The following is a 26665-nucleotide window of genomic DNA, read 5'->3' as shown; positions in this document are numbered from 1 at the left end:
AAGATGTGCTATTGTGCGCGAAAGAGGAAAACTGCTTGTGTCAAGGACGTATTACTACTCATTCTATAACACTTACTTCAAAACTTGTTGACAAAATAACAAGTATGTAGGTACTTATGGAGTTCACGCATGGCTTAGCGAAGATTAAAATTGTAAAAAAAGTTAGGGCAAGTTTCACGTATAAATACAATACGTTTAACCCCCGGTTTCTGAGTACATTTAACGATAGTTTATCTGTTCAATAGCGTTTTATATGAGTTTGAACGCTATTGAATAGATAAACTACCGTTAAATGTAACTCGGAAACCGGGGGTAAGGAAGATAACCTATCCCAAGGTTTTTGTTTTACATAACTCGCGCACTAAGAATTGCTCTTGTGTCGCGGGGACTTTTTGAAATATACAAACAAAGGACATATATTTTCCTTTTTATGGCAAATCTTTTGTAATGACTACGGGTTATTGCTATTTTATTTTTATTGAAGTTACAAAGTCAACTGTAGTTATCGGCCGGTAAACGATCAATATGATAACTTTGATGCACCTAGAGTTTTACGAATGCTTACGAAAGTCTTATTTAACTTCAAATATGTTAAGTGTCGCTTATACAAATTGAAGTTCGGACAGCTTCAACAACGCTGTTACTAGATTAAATATAAATAACCCGAGATAAAAAATATCAATGATTTCTAGAAGCCTCATGCTATAGTTCACTGTCTCACAACAACTCTATCACTACTTAAAATATTTGTATAACCTTGATTAACTGAAATCGTCGAGACTAACTCATTAACACCTCAACGTATCCTCTAAACCTAAAAACATAAATCACTCGCGTATATAAACCAATACATAACGTGATGACATTGAGAAAATAACTACTTACAAACGAAAATTTGTCCGATTACCTGAAAATTGAGACCATTAGAGCAGATTTTCCTTTGAAATCGTTGACGCGTGTGTTCTGTCGGACAGTCTGTCCGCGACTGCCGATACCTGTTCATAAATTTATCACAACGCTGACTTTATTTGTATTTTTTACGCGATAATGGCGAACCGTAATCAGTCCCTCTTTGGTTGTAAGCGTGGGCTGACGTAGTCCATCACTACGTTACTCTATTGTTGTTATTTTGTTAACGCGAGTGATTTTTAACCTTATATCGTATCAAATCGAGGCGCTCGCGAAACTATGAACAGATACCCGTGATTTTCAACCGTTAGTAACATAATCTTAGTTGATATATAAAGTGTATTTGTGAAATAAATAAGAAAATCTTTGAATTATCATCCGAATGGCACATGGTAAGATAAATAGTTTTAGTCACACCGATTAGGTGCACGTTGCGCAGTAACTGAAATTGTTAAGAACGTAATGAGTGGAAATAAATGCATTAAACACAATCATTCATACAATTATCTTATTATACGGATTACAGTTTTATTAAGAGGTATTTTAGTTAACTTGAGCTGAGTAAACTTGAAAGATTTATTGTTATTCTCAATGCTACGAGAGTCGTTTGTAGTCGTGAAATAAGATTTTATACAGCGCAAGATATTACTGTGTAGAAAAAAATCTAATATTTCAATACATTTGCGTCAAAGTATTATCAGTGTAATCTTTCGACAACATTTTCTTGTAACTACTGATGAGATCGTAGCACAATTTTCATATAGCATATTTAATAGGTATTATATTCATTGATAGTTCGTGGAGGGGAGGAGGGGGGTTGCACGCATTGTACTCATTACTCTTCAACGCCAAGGGCTTGCTCTCTCGCCACAATAACTATAATAAATGCCAGTTGTAAGATTTAACTATGGATGGATAGTAGATAATCATCAATCATTACTTTTGAAATGCTAAGAAACATTTATTTAGTGGCGGTTTCATCTTTAGATGATATATGTACTTATAGCTAGTCAAATACGCCTGTTTAAGTAACCGATATTTACGTTAGAGTACTAGGGATTGGTATTCTGTAGTAAGTTTTTGCGCGCTAAACGTTTTGTTCTTTGCGTTGTAAAAGAGTACTAGGATTATTTAAACCTATAGAAATACTAGCGGACCCGACAGACGTTGTCCTGTCTAATAAATTAAAAATTAATTAAAAAAACATTGTCCAGCGGACAAAATTGAGAATCTAAACTATTCTCAGATCCCCTTGAACACACACAAAAAATTCATTAAAATCGGTCCAGTCATTTAAGAGAAGTTCAGTGACATACACACTTACAGAAGAATTATATATATAAAGATGAATAAATATGCCAATTTTGCTTAAGGATTCTTAAACTGTGTTTGTTCTAGCAGTTAAAATACCAGATGTAAGTATTTATTAGTAAATACTAGTAGTTTTTTCACGCATCGGTATTATAATGAAGTTTACGCATGTTTGGTTACGGCGGTTCATATCAAATTGCATTACTCATATACTAGAAACTCTCGTTTTTCTTTGATTTGTAGCACTCACTTTCACCTTGAGCCTTTTATTGAAAGAATTTTACCCCGTTTCCTTATCAACTTGTAAGTTTAATAGACTCTAGTGGTGAGATACGTGATATATCACCCATTTCACAATACTGTATTAAATTTTACTCTGAAACTTTACTTAAAACCTTTATTTTTTCGCACAATGTGTACACGACAAAGATGTTTTTAAGATTAACGCAACAGCCACGGCGGGTAGCTTGTTTCATATCGGCAGTAATATAAAAATATATAGTAGTAGTGCAGTAATATATGGTATAAATACATTCATACAAAAAAACGCAGACCAAAGAATCCTACGCTTTCTACAAACTTTTGATTCATTCACATTCCTACATTTTATCATACAGGATGATGAAGTTTTCAAGAATTACATAAAGTTAAGCTAAAAGTACAATAGGTGTCTATTGTAGGTTTATGTCATAGACTCATAGTTTAAGATCGGATTTAACGTTGTAAAAGTATTATCTAACAGTTAAATTGTAGCAATGTCAATGTTTAGTTTGATGACTAGTTTTTACTCATCAATGTCGTTAATGACGGATTTGGTCATGCTTTTGTAATTTTTTTATCTAGTTGTATCGACTCAAAATAACACGTGTGTTATAATCTTAAGCGCATTTTTGGTTTACTATACCTTTGCTAATAAATCAGAAAACATATTTATCAGGGGCTAAACCATTTGCACTGACCTGTACCCCAGTTAGGATCTAAAAGAAGTAGTTTCTTTTAGATCCTATTTTTGGGAGTTTCTTTATTCATTAACTGTCAGCAACTAAATCAAGAACCATTATTTTTTTTATTTGAAGCCACCCCAACCTCCCCAAGTTAAATCTGAAGAACGCCACATAAATGTATGATACCTATTTTTTTAACTACTACTACGGTTACGCGTTTCAAAAACGATAAAAAGTGGTCTCTATGTGGTTGCAGAATAGGTTCAAATTAACTCATCACGAATTCTTTTTTTGGTGTCACTACATCTCTCTCTCTTTCAAGGACTAAAGAAAAGGAAAGTAGAACTGCCAAATTAGTTCATTTTACAATTGACGGTGATGTAAAGTTTGTGAGAGTATTATTGTTATGCTAATTGCTACTAAGTTTTACTTGAAGACGTGTGAACTAAATTGTTTAAAGCTGAAGTAGTTTATGAAAAAAATTGCGTTATTTGTAACATTTTTAGTGGAAAAAAGAACCCTGTTTAACTGTTTATTCTTCGAGAAGAGGGGGTGAAACGGGAATTTAACTGGGATTTTTCTTTATAAAAAAGACATAGAATTTACTTTTATTTATCGTCAAAACAATCTAACAGCTTGTAGCATTCCAAAGGGTGAGCCATATAAAAAGGTAGAGGTGACCAGAAGACATTTTCTAACTAATTAATGTGGGTCAAATTCGACTGCTTATCAAAAAATCGCGCTATGCAAATCCCGTAATTTAACTCCTATATCAGAAACTTTTAAAAGCATAACCACAGATATAAACCACGTGCACAAAGACGAGTAATGGATATAATTCTCCATACTCCATTGTCCTTATCCAAGTTTACGATCAAAACATCGTAGTCATTATATGAGATAATAAAACTAACCATTTTTATTATTCTCTTACGAGTGCTATTCTTTGTGCATTCTAATTTATTGCCATGACTTGATCTTGATGTACTAGGACTCGTTTACGGATGTTATAAATTATGTAATTAGTGCGTGCGATGTAATAATGAGGCTTATCGTAATGCATTTTGCACTTTATGATAAGTGTTACCTGCCGTTGTGTGACAATTTATTATTATGTGCTTAGTGCTGTATCTCATAGGCTTTAGGCTAAACCTATCTATAGGCTAGGTTTTATTATGGATAGGCTAGTATGGGACATTGATACAAGGACTGAAACTCTACTTTTATAAGTATACGTACTTTTTTTCATTAGACAAGCATACGGGACAGACAGACAAGCATATGTTGCTTTATTTCAGTAAGTTAACTCTCTTCTTTTGTGGATTTGAACGGATATCGGCGACTTTATTTTACATTAATAACCTAAATTATTTGGATACGTAGTGTGTAATATGATTTTATTAAAAAAAGCCTTATATATTCAATAAGAATACCAAAAGTAAGACAGAAATCAATCTAATAATAATCTCTCTATTTTAAGATTTTGCCAAACGTGAGATAAGCTCACGTTTTCTTCTTAACATTTTTATCAACCGAGTGAAGCATAATCAACGTTTTATATAATCTAAGCCGTACTCAAACTGCGACATAAGATAAAAGGAATCCCGCATTTTCTACGTGTTCTTAACACTAGTAGTTAAAGGGTTAAGCTGTCAGTTCCGCCTTTCTGTCAAAAATAAACAAATGAAATATTTGTCTTATGTTTCGTTAAATTAAAGACTAATCCACTCTGAAAAACATAGCATAATCATTCACTAAATGCGTGATAAAGACAGGACTACTTGTTTTGATCACTGATCAGTAACTTTAATTCAGTTTTCCGTTTTTAAGATTACATACCTGAATATTAGTGTCATAATAAACCTACAATTGTATAATTAACGTGCACGCTTTCGTGGTTATAATATCATCAATCGTACATACTATTTTTATTATTTCATTATTATTTTCTAAATCTAAGTAAAATTAAGACACACTTCCAAATGACTGACGAAGGTAGGAGAAGACGAAAGGAAGGAGGCTTTTTGTCAGCAGTCAGATTATAACCCAAAAAGGAGAACATGCTACATTTTATAAACTGTTTTTTTTTTTGGTTTTACTTGTAAATATAAAGATTTGTATAATTCATCACTTAGAATTATAGCTAGAACCCTTAATTCTGTTGTGAGGTTTCTGTAAAACGTAAAAAAATCCATATTATTATTACCTGCAATTCAGTATTGTTTCAGTTCGTATTTAACATTCAAGTATAGTTCACCTTGCGTCGCGTCATGGTTGTCGGTTGATCATCTCAGATAATTGATCGCGGCCTCTACCGCCTTTCGTTACATCTGTGACGTACAGTGAAGCTTGTTATTGTGAAGTTATGTGAATGAGTATTACAAATAACTGGATCGATTATTTGATAAATAAGGTTGTTTTTTAGGTACGAGTTAGGAACGATCTTTATATGCTAGTCCATGGATAGGATAACATTTGAATGATACCTCAAACCAAAATATACCTAAATCTCGCCAACTCCAGCTAAGATATATTAAAACTGAAATGTTAGGCGGATCCGAAATGTATTTTTGTGACATATCAAAGACCTCCTTGAAGATCCTCATTATTAAATCCTTATATAATTAAATATAAAACATTATAATGTTATTTCCTTAGTAATCTACAGGTTATTTAATCACTCACATGATTGGGAGTCTTGGAGTGCACGTGCTCTCCATCCCATTTCTGGATCAGGATTTGTGTATAATGTCAAATTTACCATCTTAATTTTAACATGGCTATAACCCGGTTAAATGTGTCTTTAACCTCGCCATATCATGTCTCTTTAATTTGAGCATAACATTCGCAAGAAGTCATTATGTTATTGCAAATTATTGACCCAGTTATTTATTATCATTAATTTGTATAAGAAAGTCGTTTTACTTGATTCGTTTCGTCAAACTTCCGCAGGACGTTCTCGATCGTCTTGTGACATGTGAGGTTTTAGAAATAACTTAATGTTTAAAGAATATTGTACGATTTCTTTTTAATAGACAAGCCCCGCAATTAGAATTGCTCTTGTGTCGCGGTGACTTTTACAAACATACAAACAACGGACACAAGGTACAATCAATCCCGAAACAATTATTTGTGGATCGCACAATTACTCTGTGTGGGAATCGAACCCACGACCTCCGACGATGCAATGGTTTCGGCGTGGTGAAATTTGCAGAAGTAAGGACGATTTGCGTAAACAAAAGCTTATATCTTGTTGATAAGAATTGAATAATGTCGATACGGGCTTGAAATACGAAAGGTCTGATTATCGTTGAAACGTTTACAGCAAATTACTTATGTAGTCTTAAGTATTCATAATTTGAACCTATTTAAAAGAGTCTTAAGGCAGAGACTTAAACGACATCTACTTACATACTTCTCTAGTTTGAAAAGCATTTTAAAAGTGCAAATTCTGTACCAATACTGAACGTTTTCTAAATATATCTATTCATATTGCGAACAAGCTATTTATACTAACTCTTTTAAATTTCGCAAAATGCCCGAAAGCCTTCATAGTGTGTTAAAGCGTTACTGGCAATAGGCATGCGCATGCGCACATATTATTTGCATATGCCGTTTGACGCGATGTCTGCTTCGCGCTACTTACGCTAATTAGTTGAAACTTTGACCGACAATGCTTAGATGAATTTGGGGTTCAGTTGTGTAAAAAAGAAGGTTGCTTGCGTTTTTTTGGTGATATTACGTCTGTTATAGCCGAAACTGTATCAAATTATACACAGTCTTCGCCGCTTATAAAGTTAGTCCCATGTACTCATAACAAAAAGTGGGCTTATTCCTCCGTTGTGGGCACAGTCTGAAAAGACTCAGAAGATTTTATAGAAATGGGGGAAAAAAAACAACAATGTTATTTGCGAATCGAACTTAATATTTTGCGATCAGCAGCTGCAAACACTTACAGATAAAGTTCTTGTATATTATTACATGCATAAAATCACGTCATTTTTATGTTAGGCAAAGAGTAAAAAATATCATTTGGTACGATCCAAACAATTTTCTTTTTGCTTCAATCCTAAGAAGGGTTGTCGTCTAGAAGACTGCCGGTTATAGGTAATAGCATCAGCCAAATACCTTCACAGGATGTTGACATGCCTATTTGATTTTTTTGGTTGAGAAAGAAAATATCTTTTGCCGACCCAATTTATAATGGCATAATGACAAGACATAAAAAACTTTGTATTTTAATATTTTTACCTTCATTCCTCCGTCTGGTCGTACAAACTAATCTCCAATAAACACGTCGAGTGTGGCACGTTTATTCAGTAATTGTCGCAAGTGTCTACTTATTTGTAACACCACCTCTTGAGCGAGATATTGCTATCATTTGTAATACCCGTAATGCGTGTTGTAATGTTTGTTTTGCATTACATTATATGGGTTAAATTATTGAGTTTGTTGTCCTTGCTTCGTTTGGAATACTTTTGCGTGAAATTTTCACCGATTTTCATGATATTCGCGCTTATTCTGGTGAGGTTTCATTTCACTTTCTGGAGGTATCTTATTTTAAGTCTTTAGACTTAAACAAATATGTCTGAGATTTCTTTCTTTCCCGTGTTTTCCTGGATTTTTTAGGTATAATGAAACAATTATGCAAGTCCATCTCGCAAAGCGTCGATTCGTTTTTTACGCATATGTGTGATGTTTTTAGTAGTTACATTAGCACTCACTATATCCGTGAAAGATTTATATCAGAAAAATATCTTATTTCTTAGATATTTGAATTATCAACCTCGCCTAGCGTGGTTCAAGACTTTGTAAGCAATATAGTTAGCAGGTTATGTTAAAGCATATTCTTCTAAACTATGCAGAACCTCCAAAAAGACGGCATTTAGAATAGTAAACGGTGACAATTTGGACAATTGTCCGGGGCGTCATTGTGCGTGATGACGTAATTGTACAACGATGTTACGATGTTCTGCTTCTTCATTATTGTTTTAATTGCTATGTTACTTTACTAATGCCTGGGATTATGTCTGACCCCCTCCCAGGAAGAATTTTTCGTACATTTTCATTGATTAATTTGTTCTAAAATGTCTATGAATAAGGATTGATATACGAAGTTAATTTTGATTCCAATATCAGTTGACCATCTTTGGCAAAATTTGAAGATAAATTTAAAGAAATTATAGGTATAGATTTTCTTATTACGACCAGAAGTGGTATATTAAAAATGTTTATTTTAGAGTATAAAAACTGGTATATTATCAGTGTTAATTAATTACTAAGCCTATCAAGAATTTTAGATATGTTTTGTACCAGTAAGATATAAAAAAATATATCTCAAAAATAGACCTCATTTTCGTATTCAATAACAATAAATCTTTAACATCCAACCTTAAAATAAAAAAACTAGTTTTCAGAACTAGAAAACGTTTGCAAAAACATACTCGAAGCAATACGTACCTTTAGTGGAATAAAGGCGTAAGTGACTTGATTTAGGTTCAATGTTAAGTCATTCTTCCTCTGAAGATGCGAAAGCAATAATGATTTTGTTCTGTTTCTCTTCAGTTACGTAATGTTATGTAAGTGACAGTAATAGGAACGTGTCGAACGAATAACCAAATTGTCACGACTATTTTCTTAGAGAACTTTAAGGCTACGTCTGTATTGACGCCAGTGAGTATTTTGAAGCATGCTGTGGTTTATACTTTACATTTGAGGCACTTAACAAGACACTTATACACAACGTACAATACGTAAACATAGACTAAAATCTCCAAAGAATACAGTTTTAGTTTAGCCTAACTCGAGATTCGAAACTAAGACCTTTGCGCTGCAGTCGCATACAATTTTAGTGCGCCACAGAAGCGATCTATGCTTATGGATCTTTAGATATCTGTACTGTAATACACATACATATAAACGTTTACAATCAAGAATATTCCGGCAAAAACAGAATTTCTTGACAGACAATCACAAATAATCTAATGCTAAAATTATTACTTACCTGATCCACGAGAAGAATCTGATACTTTATTACTAGCTTTCCCCCCGCTGCTTCGCCTGCGTGAAATTTTACTCTCTTCGGGGGGAAATCCAAAAATCCTCTCCAAGTGCTCCTCTATACCTACTTCCTTAGGAATCTTCATACCACATTTCAATTTTCTACGCTCAGTAGTATCGGCTGTGCGTTGTCCATCTCTCAATTAGTAACGGAAGAGTTTTACATTTATTGATTAGTTAGAAAATAGTCTCTATCATCTTAAACACACATATATTTACACCAGAAACTCAATAGCTAAGTCACCGAAGGGATTTGCCAACGATAAACCTGCCACAGTTATCTGAGTGCGTGGCAGTTATTGTAGATGAGCCGGTTATTTAAGATAAACTGTCACGTTGATGTACTGATAAACATTCAAGGTGATTCTGTTCACAGGTGACATGTACTGACTTGCTGTTGTAACTTAAGAGTAGTTTTAAAATAACTTGATTAACTAAGTAAGTTTTCTTTTTTCTTTTTTTAAAGACAACTCCCGCACTAAGAATTGCTCTTGTGTCTCGGCGACTTTTACAAACATACAAACAACGGACACAAAGTACAACCAGACCCGAAACAATTACTTGTGGATTGCTCAAATAATTGTCCCGTGTGGGAATCGAACCCATGACCTCCCGACGCAGTGGTTGCAGCGTGGCGACCTAAACCACTACGCCACGGAGGCAGTCAAAAGTTCGGATTACTTAAACTGCGTTTAGATATAAATACCAACCTTTGAGGTGGATCCAGGGTTAGGATAACGGGGTTTGAAATGTTTTGAGCGTCAGAAATTATAAGCGCTTGGCATTTGGCCCAGTAATCGTGTAAGTGATGAAAAGCTGAAGCCTCTTAAGGTTCTTGTTAGCTCTCTTGGGCTTGCTAGTTTGTAAGGGAAATTTGATGAAAGTCATATGCAAAATTAAGTTACTTCATACTTTAATTTTGCAATTGACTTTCATTAAGTTTCATCAACGGCTTCTTAGAAAAAAAAGTTAAATTCTGATACGAAAATAGTAAGTACTAGTAATTTATTGGAAAAGTGATGTCTTTAATACATTTTTTTTGGTCAACAATTGTAAGACGTTCGATTTCGTTAATTCTACTAGAGCCATTTAGTATCTTCTATGCTATAAATAAAAAAGCTGCGTAGTAAACATAAGTATATATACCGCATTACATAATAGGTATGCTAAGACCTACCTAAATCAAAATCTCCAAAATCCTTTTATCTTTACGTTGATAAGAACATAAAATATACATTCAATCCGTCAAGGAACGCCCGTCATGATAAGATTCTGTGATTGTAGCTGACAAATGACCTCGTGGAGTACGGTTAACCATTTAACACCATCGACTGTTAACATAATATTATAATGCAACGGGTCTTAACTAAACTTATACTATATACTTATCTTTATTAAACTAGTCGCGAGAGTTTAAAAACGTTAACCATCGTCTGTTGTACGACAGTTCATATTTTACCCATATACCTTCATTATAGATGGCCCATTTCAAACGTGCTTACTACGTCATGTCATATAATTGGGCCCTCGCAGTTACACACTGTCCTATTCCTGTAATTATTTTAATTCTGTCATATTTTGCACGTTTGTAATTGCCCAACTATGGTGGCCCGCCTCGGCTTCGCCCGGTCTATATTGTTATTTCACAAAAAAAAAACCTTTACAACTATAACACATAAAAACAACCGCATCAAAAACCGTTGCGTAGTTTTTAAAATCTAAACATACATACATACAGACAGACAGGGATAAACTGATCTAAATATATGTATATCCGACATTTTATATATGTATAAGATAAATAATTTTTGCCCATAAGGGGTGAAGTTAAAGGTATAGGTACACCTTTAAGCACTTAAGATTTCCACCAAAAACGTATAAATCGTGAGAAAGGATTGCAATATTGCAATTATCATTGCCTCAACACCATGGTGTCGAGGTCAGTTTACGCCTCTCGTAATTTTAAACATAATATGGATACTTGGGTCTGATTGAACATCATTATTTACAACTGGCAAAAATATATTTTGCAATCATTCACAACACCTACAATTATTTAGAAGGAACTAAGGTAAAATTCCCAATATAACGATCAGTCTAACCCTCGGGTGTATGAAGCGATGAATTGTGTTAAAAGGTTTCAAATCTAAGGCAGTACTGTACCAATATTTAAAAACAGCACTATCAGACCTTACAGCACACAAGAGGACCAAACGATAATTTATCAAACTTTAGATAACAGTGATGTATCTGTCAAAGATTTGTTCATTACGAGTAGTATAAATTTACAAACTTTATTCTTTAATGAGCAGTAAATAACCAGTGACTTATGAACTCTATACAGAGTAGCTTGTCTAAAAACTGCTATGGGACTACATATGTACATGGAAAAATGCAAAGGTGGGCTACTAACGCAAATACTTATCAACTTCTGAACAACTGGGCACGCGCTAAAAAACATTATCTATATTCAGCAAGAATGTAGTGTCACCAAATCACTTGTAGATTATAAATAATCAGGTATTAATTATATTACGTATACTTTACGTAAAAGAAATCAGATATACATATGTACTGATTCACTCCTTTTATAAAGAATCATCCATATTTTGTTATATTAGATTGTAACTCTAGGTTTTGTTGCGATGTGTTTTAAAAGGGAGTGTGTTTTGCCAACAAAAGTGTAGGTATGTACCTAGAGGTCATTGACATTCATAGGTATTGTAATATGAGATACTTATACACAGATATGATTCACAACTGATTCTAGTAACATAGATTTCTGAGAATATACATGTGAATGTGTCGTATGACGTACACAAAAACAAGACAAAAGTAAAAAAACATTAAATGTTGTAACTTTGACTGTGTAGGTAATCAAAATCAGTATGATAGCTCTATAGATAGGTATGTATCATAAATCAGTCGCCCTGAAACTAGGCCGAAACGTCGAGAAATAGAGTAAGAATAGTAGCCTTAAAAATAGTACGATCGCTTCTAATACCCATTTAATTTTTGGTTGTTAAATAAAGCGGAATAATTATAATGTAGTAAAATGGTCTAATAGTTTCGTGTCAGCAAATGGCTAGCAAAACTAGCTATGATATTACACATGTATCAAAAGAAAAAATCTAGACAGCATGTCTAGTTAAAAACCCAGACGTTCTGGCAGCTAATCCAACCGAGTCTATCTTTAGTACTCATTTCTTTTGAACCTGAAATTTTATCTAGAATTCTAGAAACGACGCGAATAGGTCACTGAGGTGAAGTCACATATTTAAACTCGGTTTTATTGCTAGTTAGAATACCGGGAGAAAATGAATTGATTCAAAGGTTCTTGTTCATTAGCTTGTAACGTAACAACAATAGAGAATTCGTATTTCATATTATGTTACGATACTCTTTCAGTTTTAATTAAGAGGTGTATTTTTACTGTGGATATATCGACTTACAAAGTAATGCGTATTCAGATGCTTATATTGCCGATTCATTTTTAGAAATGATCCAATTACTTGCAAGAATTTTCATTGTAATGACTTCTATTGTCACAAAGAAAGAATTCTTGTTCTATTGTCAAAAATATGCATATTTGTTGGCCATACGACTAAAAAAGAAGCCATTGGAATAAATACCTGTGATTTTTGGAAATATTTTTAAAACAACTGAAGTGTAATATTGTCAAAATGTACAACAATTCACTCTATTATCCACTATGCATTAGATACATCATTGATTGTTACGATTGCTCCCAATGAATATCCACCCTCACATGTAACATTTAATGTACACGTGCCACGATCGTATTTGTTTGTGAATTGCAGCCTAAACATTACGACTAATGGACACACCTGTGATGTATTTACAGTAACTACCCATCTCTACCTATCCCCCATGAGTATGAGGCGTGATGAATGAAAAACATCTCGTTGATAGCCATGGAGGCGTAAAAGTTTCAAATAAAACCGCAATATTTGATGAAAAATATTCGTAGTTTGCTCTTTCAGTTTCTCCGACCTGTAATGTGACACTGCTGATAAGCTTTCGCGATTACTTTCAAAATAACTCTGCTTTCCGCAGTTTAATCTTTGTAAAAGTTTGTAAATTTCAGTTTGCTTTATGACCAAAAATTTCACAAACATTATTTTTCTTGAAACAGTCTTTGTTATGAAGAAGCATATAGTGCATCTTTCACAAAATGTAAATACGTTATAGAAAATTATTGTAGTAAATGCTTTTTTATTTTATTTTATTTAGTTAGTTTCTGTTTCTATGTCCCACTGCTGAGCAAAGGCCTCTCCCCTGAGTTTCCAGTCCCCTCGGTCGATTGTTGCGTCTGGCCATCCATCCAGGAACGCAAATGTTATTTTACTTGTTCAAAATGATTCACTCCTTACTTCCTACACCCAAATACAGTAAGTAATTGAAGGTTCGAAGTGTGCTTAAAACAATGGCCACTAAAATCTTATATCGTCTGATATCATCTCGATGTAATCAAGATAGTGTTGAATGACAATTTCAATATTATGTGAAACCTGACTCCGATGTAACTGCTGAAATTTATATGACTGTTGATTTACTGATTCCTTGGTTGATTAAAATGGAAAGAAATGGGCATGTTTAAGGTCAGTTGCGTCATTTTCCCTGGGTAAAAAGTAGCCTATGTCCTTTCTTGGGTATCAAAATATCTCCATGCCAAATTTCTTGCAAATTGGTTCAGTAGTTTAGGCGTGATTGAGTAACAGACAAGCAGACAGACAGAGTTACTTTCTCATTTATAATATTAGTATGGATATTATTACCATTATGCAAGTATGAAGATTTCCAAGTGAAATCTGACTAATTTACGACTGCACATCAACTCGGTGCATTATCTTATCAGACGCATATCATGGCACTATTTGTTTGCCTATAACTTGTTTTATCTGTCGTTTATTTAAATATTTGCTCGTCACACTTCTGTTGCTACACTTTTTATATATTCTTAGTACTTGTAGTTGCCATGTTTGATTCGATTCGAAAACTTCCTTTGATTATTTTGACAATAGGTACCTTTTTATAAAAATAAATCGTTAATTTCAAGAATACTTTTAGTCAGACTTATAGTCTATGATTTTGTTTGTTCCAACACACGAATTATTTCGAGTGCTTGAAAACATTTGGATGTTGTATGTGAATTTCTTTCCTCGAGTGAAATAAACCATGTTTATTTCCTGCTTTGAAATAGTGAATTTGAGTATGATATTAAAATACCTAGACAAATCAAAAGTAGCACAGTCCATGGATAGGATGAGTGTTTAGTAGTCTGTCTCATAGATAAAGTAGGAAAAATGTAGGTAAACAACTATCAAAAATCCTTCTGTAGCCCTACCATGAGTTGGCGTAGTTAAAAACTAGAGCAGTTAACGTGAGAACGCAACTACAACAGTGGGCTCAAATAGGGAAAGAATGAACGACAAAGCCAATCTACATTCACTGTTGTTAAATTTAACTACACGTTATTAAATATGGCGACCCATGGTAGCAATTTTGGTACCTTAACTATCCGCTAGAGGCGCTGTTCGAGTTTTACGAGAACTACAGTGTCTCCGGGAGACTATAGTTACCAACTCATGGTAGCGCTACTGATAAGCTATCTGAAACATATTCAGACGTTGTGAAACTGTGACTAAATCACTTGAAAGATTTCGATCGAAACGTAGAATACACACCTAAGGTATCCTAACCTTAAGTTTTCAATTGCCTTTGAGACCCGTTGCATTATAAGGTATATTCCCGTTGTCCACCCCCTGCTTGTCCACCCCGGGTGGACAGTGACACAAATCTTTTAAAAAGTTCTCGGTGTCCACCCCTGGGGGACAGTGAGAATTAATTTTAAATTATTCCCGCTGGCCACCCCGGGTGGACAAAGACACTAGTTTCATATTACTACTCTCGATGTTCACCGCAGGTGGACAAAGCCACTGCTTAAATAAACATTCTCAATGTCCACGCTTGCTGGAATTGGGTGTAAATAATTATAACAAAATTAATTAAGTAGGTACATAGTTTAATCATATTATCAACATCTCTAGGGTAAATAGAAGTAGGTACACTATCTATGGTGTGTTTTCCCATATAATGTTGATTGACCCTAAGTTGCGGCACTTATTAAACCAAGGTATAAGTTATAACAATAAACGTAAAAAAATATATTTTAAGTGATCATTTTATTCACGACATGCGAATAGGACTTGTCAATGGGGACTTCAATATTGATTTATTTCTAGAAAGGATGAGGATGTAAAGATTTTTCTGTGACTTTGATTAATACCTATTGTGATAATTATTTGTGTAGATTGCAAAAGTAAAAGATGTTGATAATAATAATATGGTTAAACTATATACCTACTTAATTATTTTTTTACACCCAATTCCATCAAGCGTGGACATTGAGAATGTTTATTTAAGCAGTGGCTTTGTCCACCTGCGGTGAACATCGAGAGTAGTAATATGAAACTCGTGTCTTTGTCCACCCGGGGTGGCCAGCGGGAATAATTTAAAATTAATTCTCACTGTCCCCCAGGGGTGGACACCGAGAATTTTTTAAAAGATTTGTGTCACTGTCCACCCGGGGTGGACAAGCAGGGGGTGGACAACGGGAATATACCCATTATAGGTAATATTATGTAACACTCGAATCTAAATCTCTCTCAAATTACAGAATATGACCCGTAATGAGACAGTAACGGATTTAACCCATTTCTGTCACATTACGGGTCTTCTGACAAGGTTAAAAAACATTAGCAGAACTACATTGACTCATTCATCGTAAACATAATACGTAGGTATATGGAAATAAGCAGTGTGTGAGTAAACACCCAAACCGGTACTTAAAACACTCATCACATAATACCACAATGTAGGTAGGTATTCAATTTAGATCAAACAATGTGTTACAATGTGATTGCGGTCACTGTTACAAATTCTATTTCTATTGTTGACAGTTACGATATTGTTCTGTACCTGTAGTATATGCTAGAGGTCGTAAATTTGTAGTTTTACCATTAATATAGGTGCTCGCAGTCATATAAACTAGCCGCATCTGTGGAAAACGAAAGCCGGTATATTCTCCGCGCATTCTCTTAGTTCACCCGGCAAGTATCCGGAAAAGGCGTAATTTTAAAGCCACTGATCGACGGACGAGTAAGACCGCGGTTTTATGGCTCGTCGGTAAAGCTCGCCGGTGTATCATTGCAAAACCACGGTTTTAAATACCGCCGAGCCTGGCTCGCGGCTCGTCGTCGTGCTATATTTTTTACTCGGCTCGGCTTTTTTCAATCCAACTTTTAACCCAAACTTTAGGGCGTTTTCTTTTTTTTTTCATAACTGCGTAATATCCTATGGCGAGATAACACAAGGCTTCAGACTCGGAACAAGACATGTTTGCGACTGTTTTGCTTGCTAATCGATCAGCACCAACGAGCCGCGAGCCAGGCTCGTCGGTATTTAAAACCGCGGTCTTACTCGTCCGTCGATCAGTGGCTTAACTGTGTATGTTCAGTCAAATGCAAGTGTAATAATCACGGCAATTTATGTGAACAGTATAAAAGATTCTTGATTACTGATTTTGATACCATAAACCTACATAAAGGGAAAAAACGTTGCGTCTCGCTGCTAATAGTTACTGAGGATGGCCCTTTTTTTTGATGGCCATCGAAGCTTTTACAGTATTTTTCGCCGATATTGAACAACGTAGATACTAATCGATGACATAAGTTTTGATACAAAGTATTTCAAAGTAATTGACAAGTAATCAATATCTTCAATTTCACGTCCACTTGTCAACATAAATGTTCACGTGCTGCAGAACAATTGTTGAATGTCTAACACTTTCTCATGTAATACCATGTAATTGAGATCACGTGGCGCGGTCACATGGCTAATGGGGACTAAATGATACATATATAATCGATTCCAACTGTTCGACTGTTACCGAAGTCAGATGACTTTCATTTGTGTGCCAGTCATATGTTTTGAAACTTATTTATTGGGTTGAAGTGGTCATTTTAATCACCCCATTTCAAGGATGAACAAAACGTTCAACCCAGTTTTAAACGGTTGACCTAATTCTTCAACTAAATAGTCTTAGTTAATTAGAATTGTAGATATGAATAAATATCGTTGCAGACTTTTTAATTTTGTTATGAGATTTTGGAGCTAAATCATAATGTATTACTTGCTTTTTATAGTGAAGGAAAGCATTGTGAAAACACCTGCCATAACTTAGAATTCTTTAACAGGTCAAGAGAGATTTCTCACTCGTACCATGGTCGACTAAAGACTTAATTTTAACCCACTAATGTCTCATTGCTGGGCAAGGGTCTCTTTCCATTCGAAGGAGGGGTTGGGCCTTTAGTCCACCACCCCTTTACAGTAAGAAATTCTTATCCAGCAGTGGGTCGGAAATAGGTACAAAATTTTGTTTTTCAACATACATACATAGATGTTATTATTTAAACTACTTCATCTACTTTACTTTTACTATCTAAGATAAGTTCTTCCGTTACAGTTTGATGTTATCCAAAAGTAAAGTTTATCATGATAGATATATTTATCTGTTTTACTGAACCTGCCCTTATCTATATCATCTGTCAATAGGCCTAATCAATCAGCGGATTCTGAGTCAGTTCTGATAAAAATAAGATCTACATTCACGACTTCAAGAATAAAAATATAGGTATTTTCGTATTTATAACGTTGTTTATCAAGCTTAGAGGATTTAGTTATACTATGTCGTGAGTTGTATCAATGTAGTTAGACATGAAAGTTATTATTTCATAATCAGTGAGTATTCGTGGGACTATTTGCTTAAATATATTTGTAGAAAAAGAAAAAGTTTGTAAATAGATTTATGTATTCTTGTACTTTTTTACTTACCTATTACTGTCTCACTTTTGGGTAAGGAGAGCTGAGCAAGTGTTGGGTCCCACCTAACACTTGCTCAGCTCTCCTTACCCAAAAGTTTTTTAGTTTCAACTGCCTCTGTGGCGCGGTCGGTAGTATATGCGACTGCGGTGCGAGAGGTCTCGGGTTCGAATCCTGGGTCGGGCCAAAAGTCTTTTCTGAGATTTTCTGTTACGAATTTCTTAGAGATTGCCCGGAGTTAGGAAGTTGAGGTCGAAGACCTCCGTGCCTCGGAGAGCACGTAAAGCCTTCGGTCCAGCGCCAGACTCTCTCACTGGTCGTGTCGGTTATCCGTCCCACCAAACTATGAGAGTGATGGAATAAAGAGTGTACCTGTGTATTGTGCACACACTTGAATACTATAAACAAAGTCCTGCACAGATGGCCAGATTCAATGAAACTGACCGCCGTAGCCGTATATCGGCTAGGAGGACATTATTATTATTAGGTGGGACCTGAGCATGCCTTTCCTCATAAAAGTCATAATTTTTTTGTGACAATTTATAAACTGATGCTAAACCAAATTTACCCTAATTCGGTTCAGTACTTTAGCGGCTAAAGCGTAACAGGCAAAGAATATTAGGTATCCTATGAACTACATAATAATATATTATAATAATGTAGCATGTAAATAATTTTATAGTTATTGATCATTCATGATTTTACCTGAATAACCCACGTCATGTAGTAAAATCTTGTATATGAACAAAATAAGGAAAACCATTGTTTTTACCTTACAAAAGGATTTCATCTAATAATTTGCTTTGCTTCAATACAATTATTGTATTTGTAAATTAATCCAATTTGTTTTGTGGGTTTCCCCAAGAATTAATCATGAGTCCAAAATATAGTTTGGACTTGATAAAAAATCCGGTCAAATATTGGTACCAACGTGTTAGTATTATTGGCTGTTAAAGGCAATTTACTAATAGACCAAAGTCCATATCGTGAGGGTTTATACCTTGAACTTCGTAACAGAAGCGAATAAGTGGTTTAAATTTTGTTGTGATAAGAAGGACTACCCTTTCGTAAATATACACGTCTCTTTGTAGTAGTAGGACTTGCTAGAGTACAGTGATTCAGGTTCCACTAACTAAGTAGAGCTCTAAATTTTTTTGTTCAATTCGTGTTGTGTTATTTCCGTTCCGTCAACGCTTACAAACAAACAAACAGTCCGCACTACCATTTTAGGATCTCACAAATATTTGTTACCTGATAATCGAACCTACAACCCCCCCCCCCGCACGTAGAGATAGCAGCGTGATGACCTTTCAATGGACACTGAGTACTCAAATTCGACGTATACTTACTTAAAAAATAATGGGCATTTATGGTCTAGCCGATGTAAGTAAGCTCTGGATGATGATGATAATTGGTGGACTATAGTCTGTAATAATCAAACTTAAACCCATACCAACATCCATCATTTAATAAAAAAATGGGCAAGTCCAACAAAATCAGCGCTGCTCCAATCACGTCGAAGAATTAACGGACAATAGTGAAGGTCGAACGTTACGATACAAAACAATACCATCGTCACACGTGTTAATGCTTTGCAACGGTGTGTCTGTCTGTTCGTGACTTTATGTATATGTATGTAGATGGTATATAGTAGGTAGTGTTGCTAGATAAAGATATATGGTTTCTGAGACGATTCTGCTAGGTTGTTTCTTTTAGTTTGTAGAATTGTCCCGATAATCACTGAGGCCAGTGGTATGAGTGTATGATACTAGTCTTTCATTAGGCTCTTAATCGGTTAAACCGATTCATACAATTTTATAGTTGCAATCTATATTCTGGGGGGTGGCACAAGAGTACTACATTTTGTTTGTATTTAAATACTGAAAAGGGAACTGGGGCACTGAATTTGGAAAAAATCGTGAACTTACGGGTCATTTGACAAGCTTACGTGCGTAAGCTGACGGGGACTAGGACGCTGTAAAAGAAGAGAATCTTCTCCCATGGGAGTTTGGATCTTTCGGTAGCATACTGTCTCTAACCATCCTTCTTAGAAACGCGTTCAGGTCTTTCTACCATCTTAGGTTGGTTTCGTAATCTTTTTAAAGACCTTAACTGACTTTTTTTTTTAAATAACGGAAGTGTCTTGTAATATAGCCCTTATATTGAAAAAGCACTGAAGTAAATAAAACACGACAGAACAATAGTTGTTTACGCAGTTAAGTAAAATTGACGTTATTAAATCCCATGTCGAAACGCGTAATGATTCTGCGTAATAACAAACAATTTTCAGTACATTCTTGAGCGTTTTAGTTCCTACATAAACAATTGTAGAGTGCATTGAAGAATGAAAATTTCTTTATGAAATTTTAACCATTTTTCATGGCGCCCTGCTTCAAATATTTTAAATTTTATTAATAAAATATGTTACGCAAACAGTAACTTTATTTTCGTAATTTAATTTTATTCTGCCTGCGACAACGATTTGGCAGTCTATGCCTTAACTTTCAGCAGCTTAATTTAAATATGTCAATTAAGACTCTTTTCCCTGCTAGTCTCGATTGATAATAGCTAGTATAATAGCTAGCACTGAACACAATACTACACCCAGGCTGCTTCAACGAGTATTCCTTATAAAAAAACAATCACAAACAATATCCCAACTATTAGACATTAGCACATCCCAAAGACAGTCATGTATTGACTAGTATATTCTTCTATATAACTGTTAAAACTATAATCATTTCGCACTTAACAGACTAAATAGAAAATCTATTTATATAACAAAAATAACTATATAACATACGTCACAGTACACTATAATATGAGACACAAAAGGACAATTTTTCTCACTCTCAGTCACAAAAGGAATTCCAATACAAATAGCGTATTTAATGCGACCGTCTTCGTTTGAACGAGCAATTCACTTGGTTAATGAACATAGACGTGGCCAATGGTTGTGTTCACGCCGCGTTTAATACTAAGGTCAAGTTTATAGACGACTAGTCGGTCCGTGGCTTTGCCCGCGTGGAATTTACCTCCGTAGGGGAGTAATTTACAGTGCTTCTTAGTGGAGGTTCTTAGTGCTCCTCTACACTTCCTGGCTGCGACATTTGCCCGCGTAAATTTCACCCCCTTCGGAATGGAAGGAGGGTGAGTTCCATAACACAGAAATCCTACTTAACACTTCTTAAGGAATCTTCATACCAAATTTCAAATTTCTACGCTCAGTAGTTACTCCAAAGTAAAATGCGTGTTCGCGTTAATTCCCGTATTCTATTATATAATAAACGGTTGCATTTAAATCCGGAGAAGTATATTAGTAACTTAAGTCCCTTGTAAAGGATGAAGACAATCAGCCTACAAAATTTCACGTAAAGACTGTCCTGTGCCCATGTGTCGGTAACTTAATTTTGCTATTGCTATCTAATACTAACCTACAAAACACTTAGCCAAATCTAATCAGCTAATTTGAGACGTTAACCAGGCATGAACCTGCTGTTCAATTCTAAGAATCTTGAGATTTTAATCCTTCTATTGCACAATCATTTCGTATAAATAGACGTGAATGTATAGATCAGATCTGATACCGATAATTGTTGTGTTTATTATTATTTCTAGTAAAACTACTTTATGAGTCTTGATTAGATTAGCCACGAAAAAGATTTACGGTGTGGACGTAAATGCTAACGCCACCGGAAAGGGACGCCATAAAAAGATAAATACAGATCATATCGGTGATGTCTTGATAAAAGATCAGGTGCGTAGTACTCGTAACTGGCGGTCTTGTATGACAAGATGTATTGATGTGAATGAAGCAAAGAAAGTTTGTAAGGATCGTACCAAGTGACGTTCTCTGGTCTTTGCATACCCCTATGGGAACAAGGCGTGATTTTATGAACATACATATCTTATTACCTGAAAGAGCAAATAGGATGCTTTTTATTTCTTCTGAATTATCCACGTGAAGTCGTTTAAATTGGTTTTAAAACAAAGTGTACAATTTGCATCGCGTCTATCTTTGTGTCAGTCGTGATCAGTTATAGTGAGTGTTTAGTTTGTAATAAGATTTCAGTTATGCAGTTATAATACTATGTTACTTCTATGTTAGATATTATTTAAAGTTTTAACGTGATGGCTTATGATCTTGTAGTGCATAAATTATGTCTTTTAAAAGTAACGTCCATCGCATTAAGCTCAAAAACTACTTTCAGAACTGCGAAATATGAAGCTGTTTCGTCAAGTATTTCAAAATGTACAATCCGTATTAGGGCAGACTATCAGATACTCTACTCCTCTCATAAAGTTACTGAAGCAGCAGTTGCACATCTTAAACAACAATTCCAATACAAACATAAAATACGAGAATAAGATCAACAGCAAACAAATCAGATCACAATAGCATACGTGCACACGTCATTGAAACACAATAATTTCCTTCTACTCACTGAAAGAAACTCATAATAATATGTGCAAAACGTACGTATTTAAATGAATACGAACTAATATATTACAATGACTATAACTTATAGTTGAGGAGGTGCATTCTGCATTATTCTTTTGTCGTTTTAAAATCATGCCGTTTTGTCGTTTGTGAAATATAGTTGTGGATTGTTTTTCTTTATGTGGAGTTAAACTGTAGTTTATATGTTATACAAGGTGTTGTACTAATGTGTGGATTCTTCAATTCTGTTATTAAATAGGACAGCATATTCACCCTTAGGAAATTAGGTTATCGAGAGCATAATAATATACAAGCTTGTGGGAATACACTAATTTAGGGGTATGTTGGCACTGTTGGTAGTCCTCTATCATCTTTATTCTCATTACTGATTAGTAGGATATGATTTACTTGAACTTGTTAAGACTCTAGAATAAAGTCAACAACCACAGCCTACACCTAAAATAGTATGAAGACTGCAAGGGCCTCTTAAGTGCAGACGAGATTAAATGATTAAGTAGGTATAAAAAGGACCTAGAGGAAGAACGTGACGCAGAAGTGGGATTTCATGACAATATTTTGTGGTAATCTTAAAAGAAAGAAGAGGGGCATAACTCTTTAAAAATCATTAAATCTCCACTCTATCCTAACTTTACATCATCACTGTCTACGCCTTAAAACGTTTACAAAGTTACATAACACAAAACCGTTCATAAAACGTCATTTTCATATAATTACACAACAAGTTCTTTTACAGAAGATATCACGGTATCTCTACAGTTTCCCATAGTAACCGACGTGTCTGTGTAACATAATACAACTGATTATACTCGAAGACACGAACCAATGCGTCATTCGTTCACGACATGGCGCCTACAGATACAATAAGAGTTAAAAACTTTACCGATTCATACAAGTGGGCTAACAACAGCCGCGCAGATCGATCTCTGAGGTTAAGCAACACTTGCCGAGGTTGGTCTGTGGATGGGTGACCATCTTATTTAAATCGGGTACCTCTGTGTTTCGGAATGCACGTTGAATTGTGGGTCCCGGCTGTCGTTTTCGAAGATCTTTGACAGTCGTTAACAATAGTCAGAAGCTTGAAAGTCTGACATTCAGTCTTACCGAAATGTATCGTGTTATAACCCAGGTAACTGGGTTGTGGAGGCCCGATAGGCAGTCGCTCCATATGAAATACCTACATCTAGTATTATTAGTATTGCTACTCGCTCACGTAAGAATTTGAATCGCTTTAGCATTATTTAGGTCTTCTGAATTATTATTTCATCTTCATAATTATTTTGTCAGGTTCGACTGCCTATGTATGTCACAGGCTGCATGGAGAGAGCTCATGTAAACGGACTTTAGAACCAGTCTTATCTTAACCAGGATTCGAACTCGTTACGCATATCGATATAGTACACACAAAGTGACCCCTTTCTTTAAATTTCACGTGTACCCAATTAATTAGCTATCTTATGTTCCAATCAGCTTTCGATAATAATAAAAGTCTGTTATGGATTTAGTTCAATCAATCAACGGATATTAAATAATCTATATTATGTTTGTTTGTTGATAAACTAACTCGTTGTTGGGGACTGTTTGTGTTAATGTTTTACTATATTTGATAATTATTGGATAGATCTGATAGGATATATTTTCTGAATATCTTAGATTTTAACTTACCTCTCACCTTTAACTTAGAAGTAGAAACTTTTTTTTACCTTTTTACTGATTTCTACAGTCGGTCAGCTGAATTCGTAAAGGCTTGATGTTATATTCACAATTTTCCATAAACACAAGCTAAAATCTTAGGAAGGCTGAACCTGCTATGTGGGATTGCGTCTGTTGACAATGTTAACATAACATGTCCTGAAAATCTTGTGAACTGAGGCTGGATACAAGCAATGTTCTGTACATAGAAAGGTCTGTAAAGTGTGTTCGCTCAGTTTTATAATACTATTATATTATTTCTAGCCAATTGTAATGTTATATTTTAGGGTTTAGCTTACGTTTTACAGTGGACGCATTTTTTTTTTAATTTGTAGGGTGAAAGTCAATAGTAGCTTAAGTTTCACTTTGTGGGGTCGCCTCCCTTGTCCTCCTGTCATCATCTTGGAAAATATTCGTTGCAGGGGGATAAGTTTGACGACCCTATAAAGTTACGTCTTCTGAAAAGCTTAATGTAACTTTTCAATGGACTATTCGTAATTTTACAGAACAGTGAAATAACTCTTAGGTTCAACGAATTACCTCGATGATAACCATTCAAGGTGCTACGGAAATCTCATCGTCGCCGTCTAGGCACGAGACTTAATAATATATTAATATTTACATTATTATTGTTTGGTTCGCTCGCTCCACTGACACATTTATCTTCATTTATCAACAGCCTGACATAATGAAGATAACGAGTTTTTCAGTTGTAATGCTTACCTGTTAGTTAGAATGTTATTACTTAAGGTACTACGTTAAGTGAATCCAGTTATGAAGAATCAGAAAAATGTCTGGAGTATAACTTTTTCAAAATTAAGTGTTACCCAGGAAACTTTGTGTTTGTGCTTTGAAAGCGAGTTTGAGTCTTATGTGTAGATATTTAAAACACAAATTGTAAAACATTCCTTTGGTCTGTAAAACTTTCAGACTTGAAACTCGTTGTCACTAAAACGAAATATGGAGACGCCAACTGGATTCCACAATCACAAAACAATGTGTAACAAAAAAATACATACACAAAATCTCTCCTTTCCTCATAGGCGTAGTTAGAGACCAAGGTACGCCACTTGCTATACGACAACCCCCCTACAAACTTATCTAACTTCATTCAGATCCATGCATAAAGCAAAAACATTAAAGAAATATTTTTCTTCCAAAAATCACTTCATTATTATTTCATTTTGTACTTTAGAAACAGTATTTTTAACACAAATCCTCCTTCAACTTTGTAACATAAATAAAACACAGACATCGCAAGTACTCGAGTAAAGTCGTCTATATCTCAGCCATCAATCACGACTGTATCAGATAGCGTTACTTACCTACTTGCCGTATCGTTAGCACTCGATTTACAGACCTGCACTTTTTATACTTACGACTGGATACAATTTTCGTAGAAATAAATTTTAAGAATATAGAACAAAATACCAAATCTTGTTCAACTATAAAATTAAAAAAGAAATCTCCTGTAGTATTACTTAATTCATAATTAATTTAATGTTGCTTAAGTAACTGATTATAATAAAAAAAAACTCGATAATACTTAATAATTGATCAGTTTAACTCGATTCGAATATAAAGTTAGAGCGTCGTCTTTTGACAAATGTGAAGTGTTTATTTGCAAGAAATATCAACTGACACTTGCAATATAGAACTTGTAGTAAAAAAATCTGAAGGGTATCGACAATTGTCATTTTTTAAATTGTGCAACAAGTTTGTTGCATACAAACATGCATAAACAATATAAAATGCAATACAGATGGCGCTAGTGTGACGTAAGGTCATTGTAACATGTCAAATTAATTGTCATTTCCATTCAAGTATGGAATAGGACATTTTAATTTATTGCTATATTATTATATTAACTTATATCATAACAACCTTTAGAATTACTGAACGACTTATTAGATATATTTTTATTTATGACTCTTTATCAAAAAAGATATTTAATTATAAATTAAGCTAGCAAGCTTACACGCGAGATTATTTAATTAAAATTGTAACGTAATGATTTCTTACCTATATCCTATGATAATAAAAATGTAAGCTAAGTTAAACCTCCTAGATTATTACTTATCGGATTATTAATAAAATCTAATGAATTTGGATAAACCGTTGTGGGAATATTGAAAAACATATTATTTACATTACTTGTATTCACGAAGCACTTACGAACATGTAAGCTTTAAGGTCGTTTTTCAATAATATTTTTATTAGAAAACTATTTTTTGGCTGCGAAAAAACATTTGTAACATAAATAACAACTTACCCCCGGTTTCTGAGTACATTTAGCGGTAGTTTATCTATTTAATCGCGTTTTTTTATATGAGTTTAAACGCTATTGAATCTATAAACTACCGCTAAATGTACTCAGAAACGGGGG

At 34.5% G+C, this 26665-nt stretch overlaps 1 protein-coding gene across 5 annotated transcripts in view; it reads left to right on the top strand.

Annotated features, from left to right (window-relative positions):
• The window catches only part of Mitf (transcription factor Mitf), a 157690-nt gene that overhangs the window by 101837 nt on the left and 29188 nt on the right, over positions 1–26665 (top strand). The window contains exon 1 of one of the 5 annotated variants that reach the window (XM_076130842.1): positions 965–1215. The exons of the other annotated variants lie outside the window; for them this stretch is intronic. The gene's annotated coding sequence lies outside the window, so the exon portion shown is untranslated. Of the gene's footprint in view, positions 1–964; positions 1216–26665 lie in introns of those variants that run through there. 5 annotated transcript variants of the gene reach the window in all.

This window comes from Anticarsia gemmatalis, chromosome 25 (genome assembly GCF_050436995.1).
Source record: "Anticarsia gemmatalis isolate Benzon Research Colony breed Stoneville strain chromosome 25, ilAntGemm2 primary, whole genome shotgun sequence".
Classification (NCBI taxonomy): domain Eukaryota; kingdom Metazoa; phylum Arthropoda; class Insecta; order Lepidoptera; family Erebidae; genus Anticarsia; species Anticarsia gemmatalis.
The sequence above is the reverse complement of the archived record's forward strand: the minus strand, read 5'-3'. Positions and strand labels throughout refer to the sequence as shown.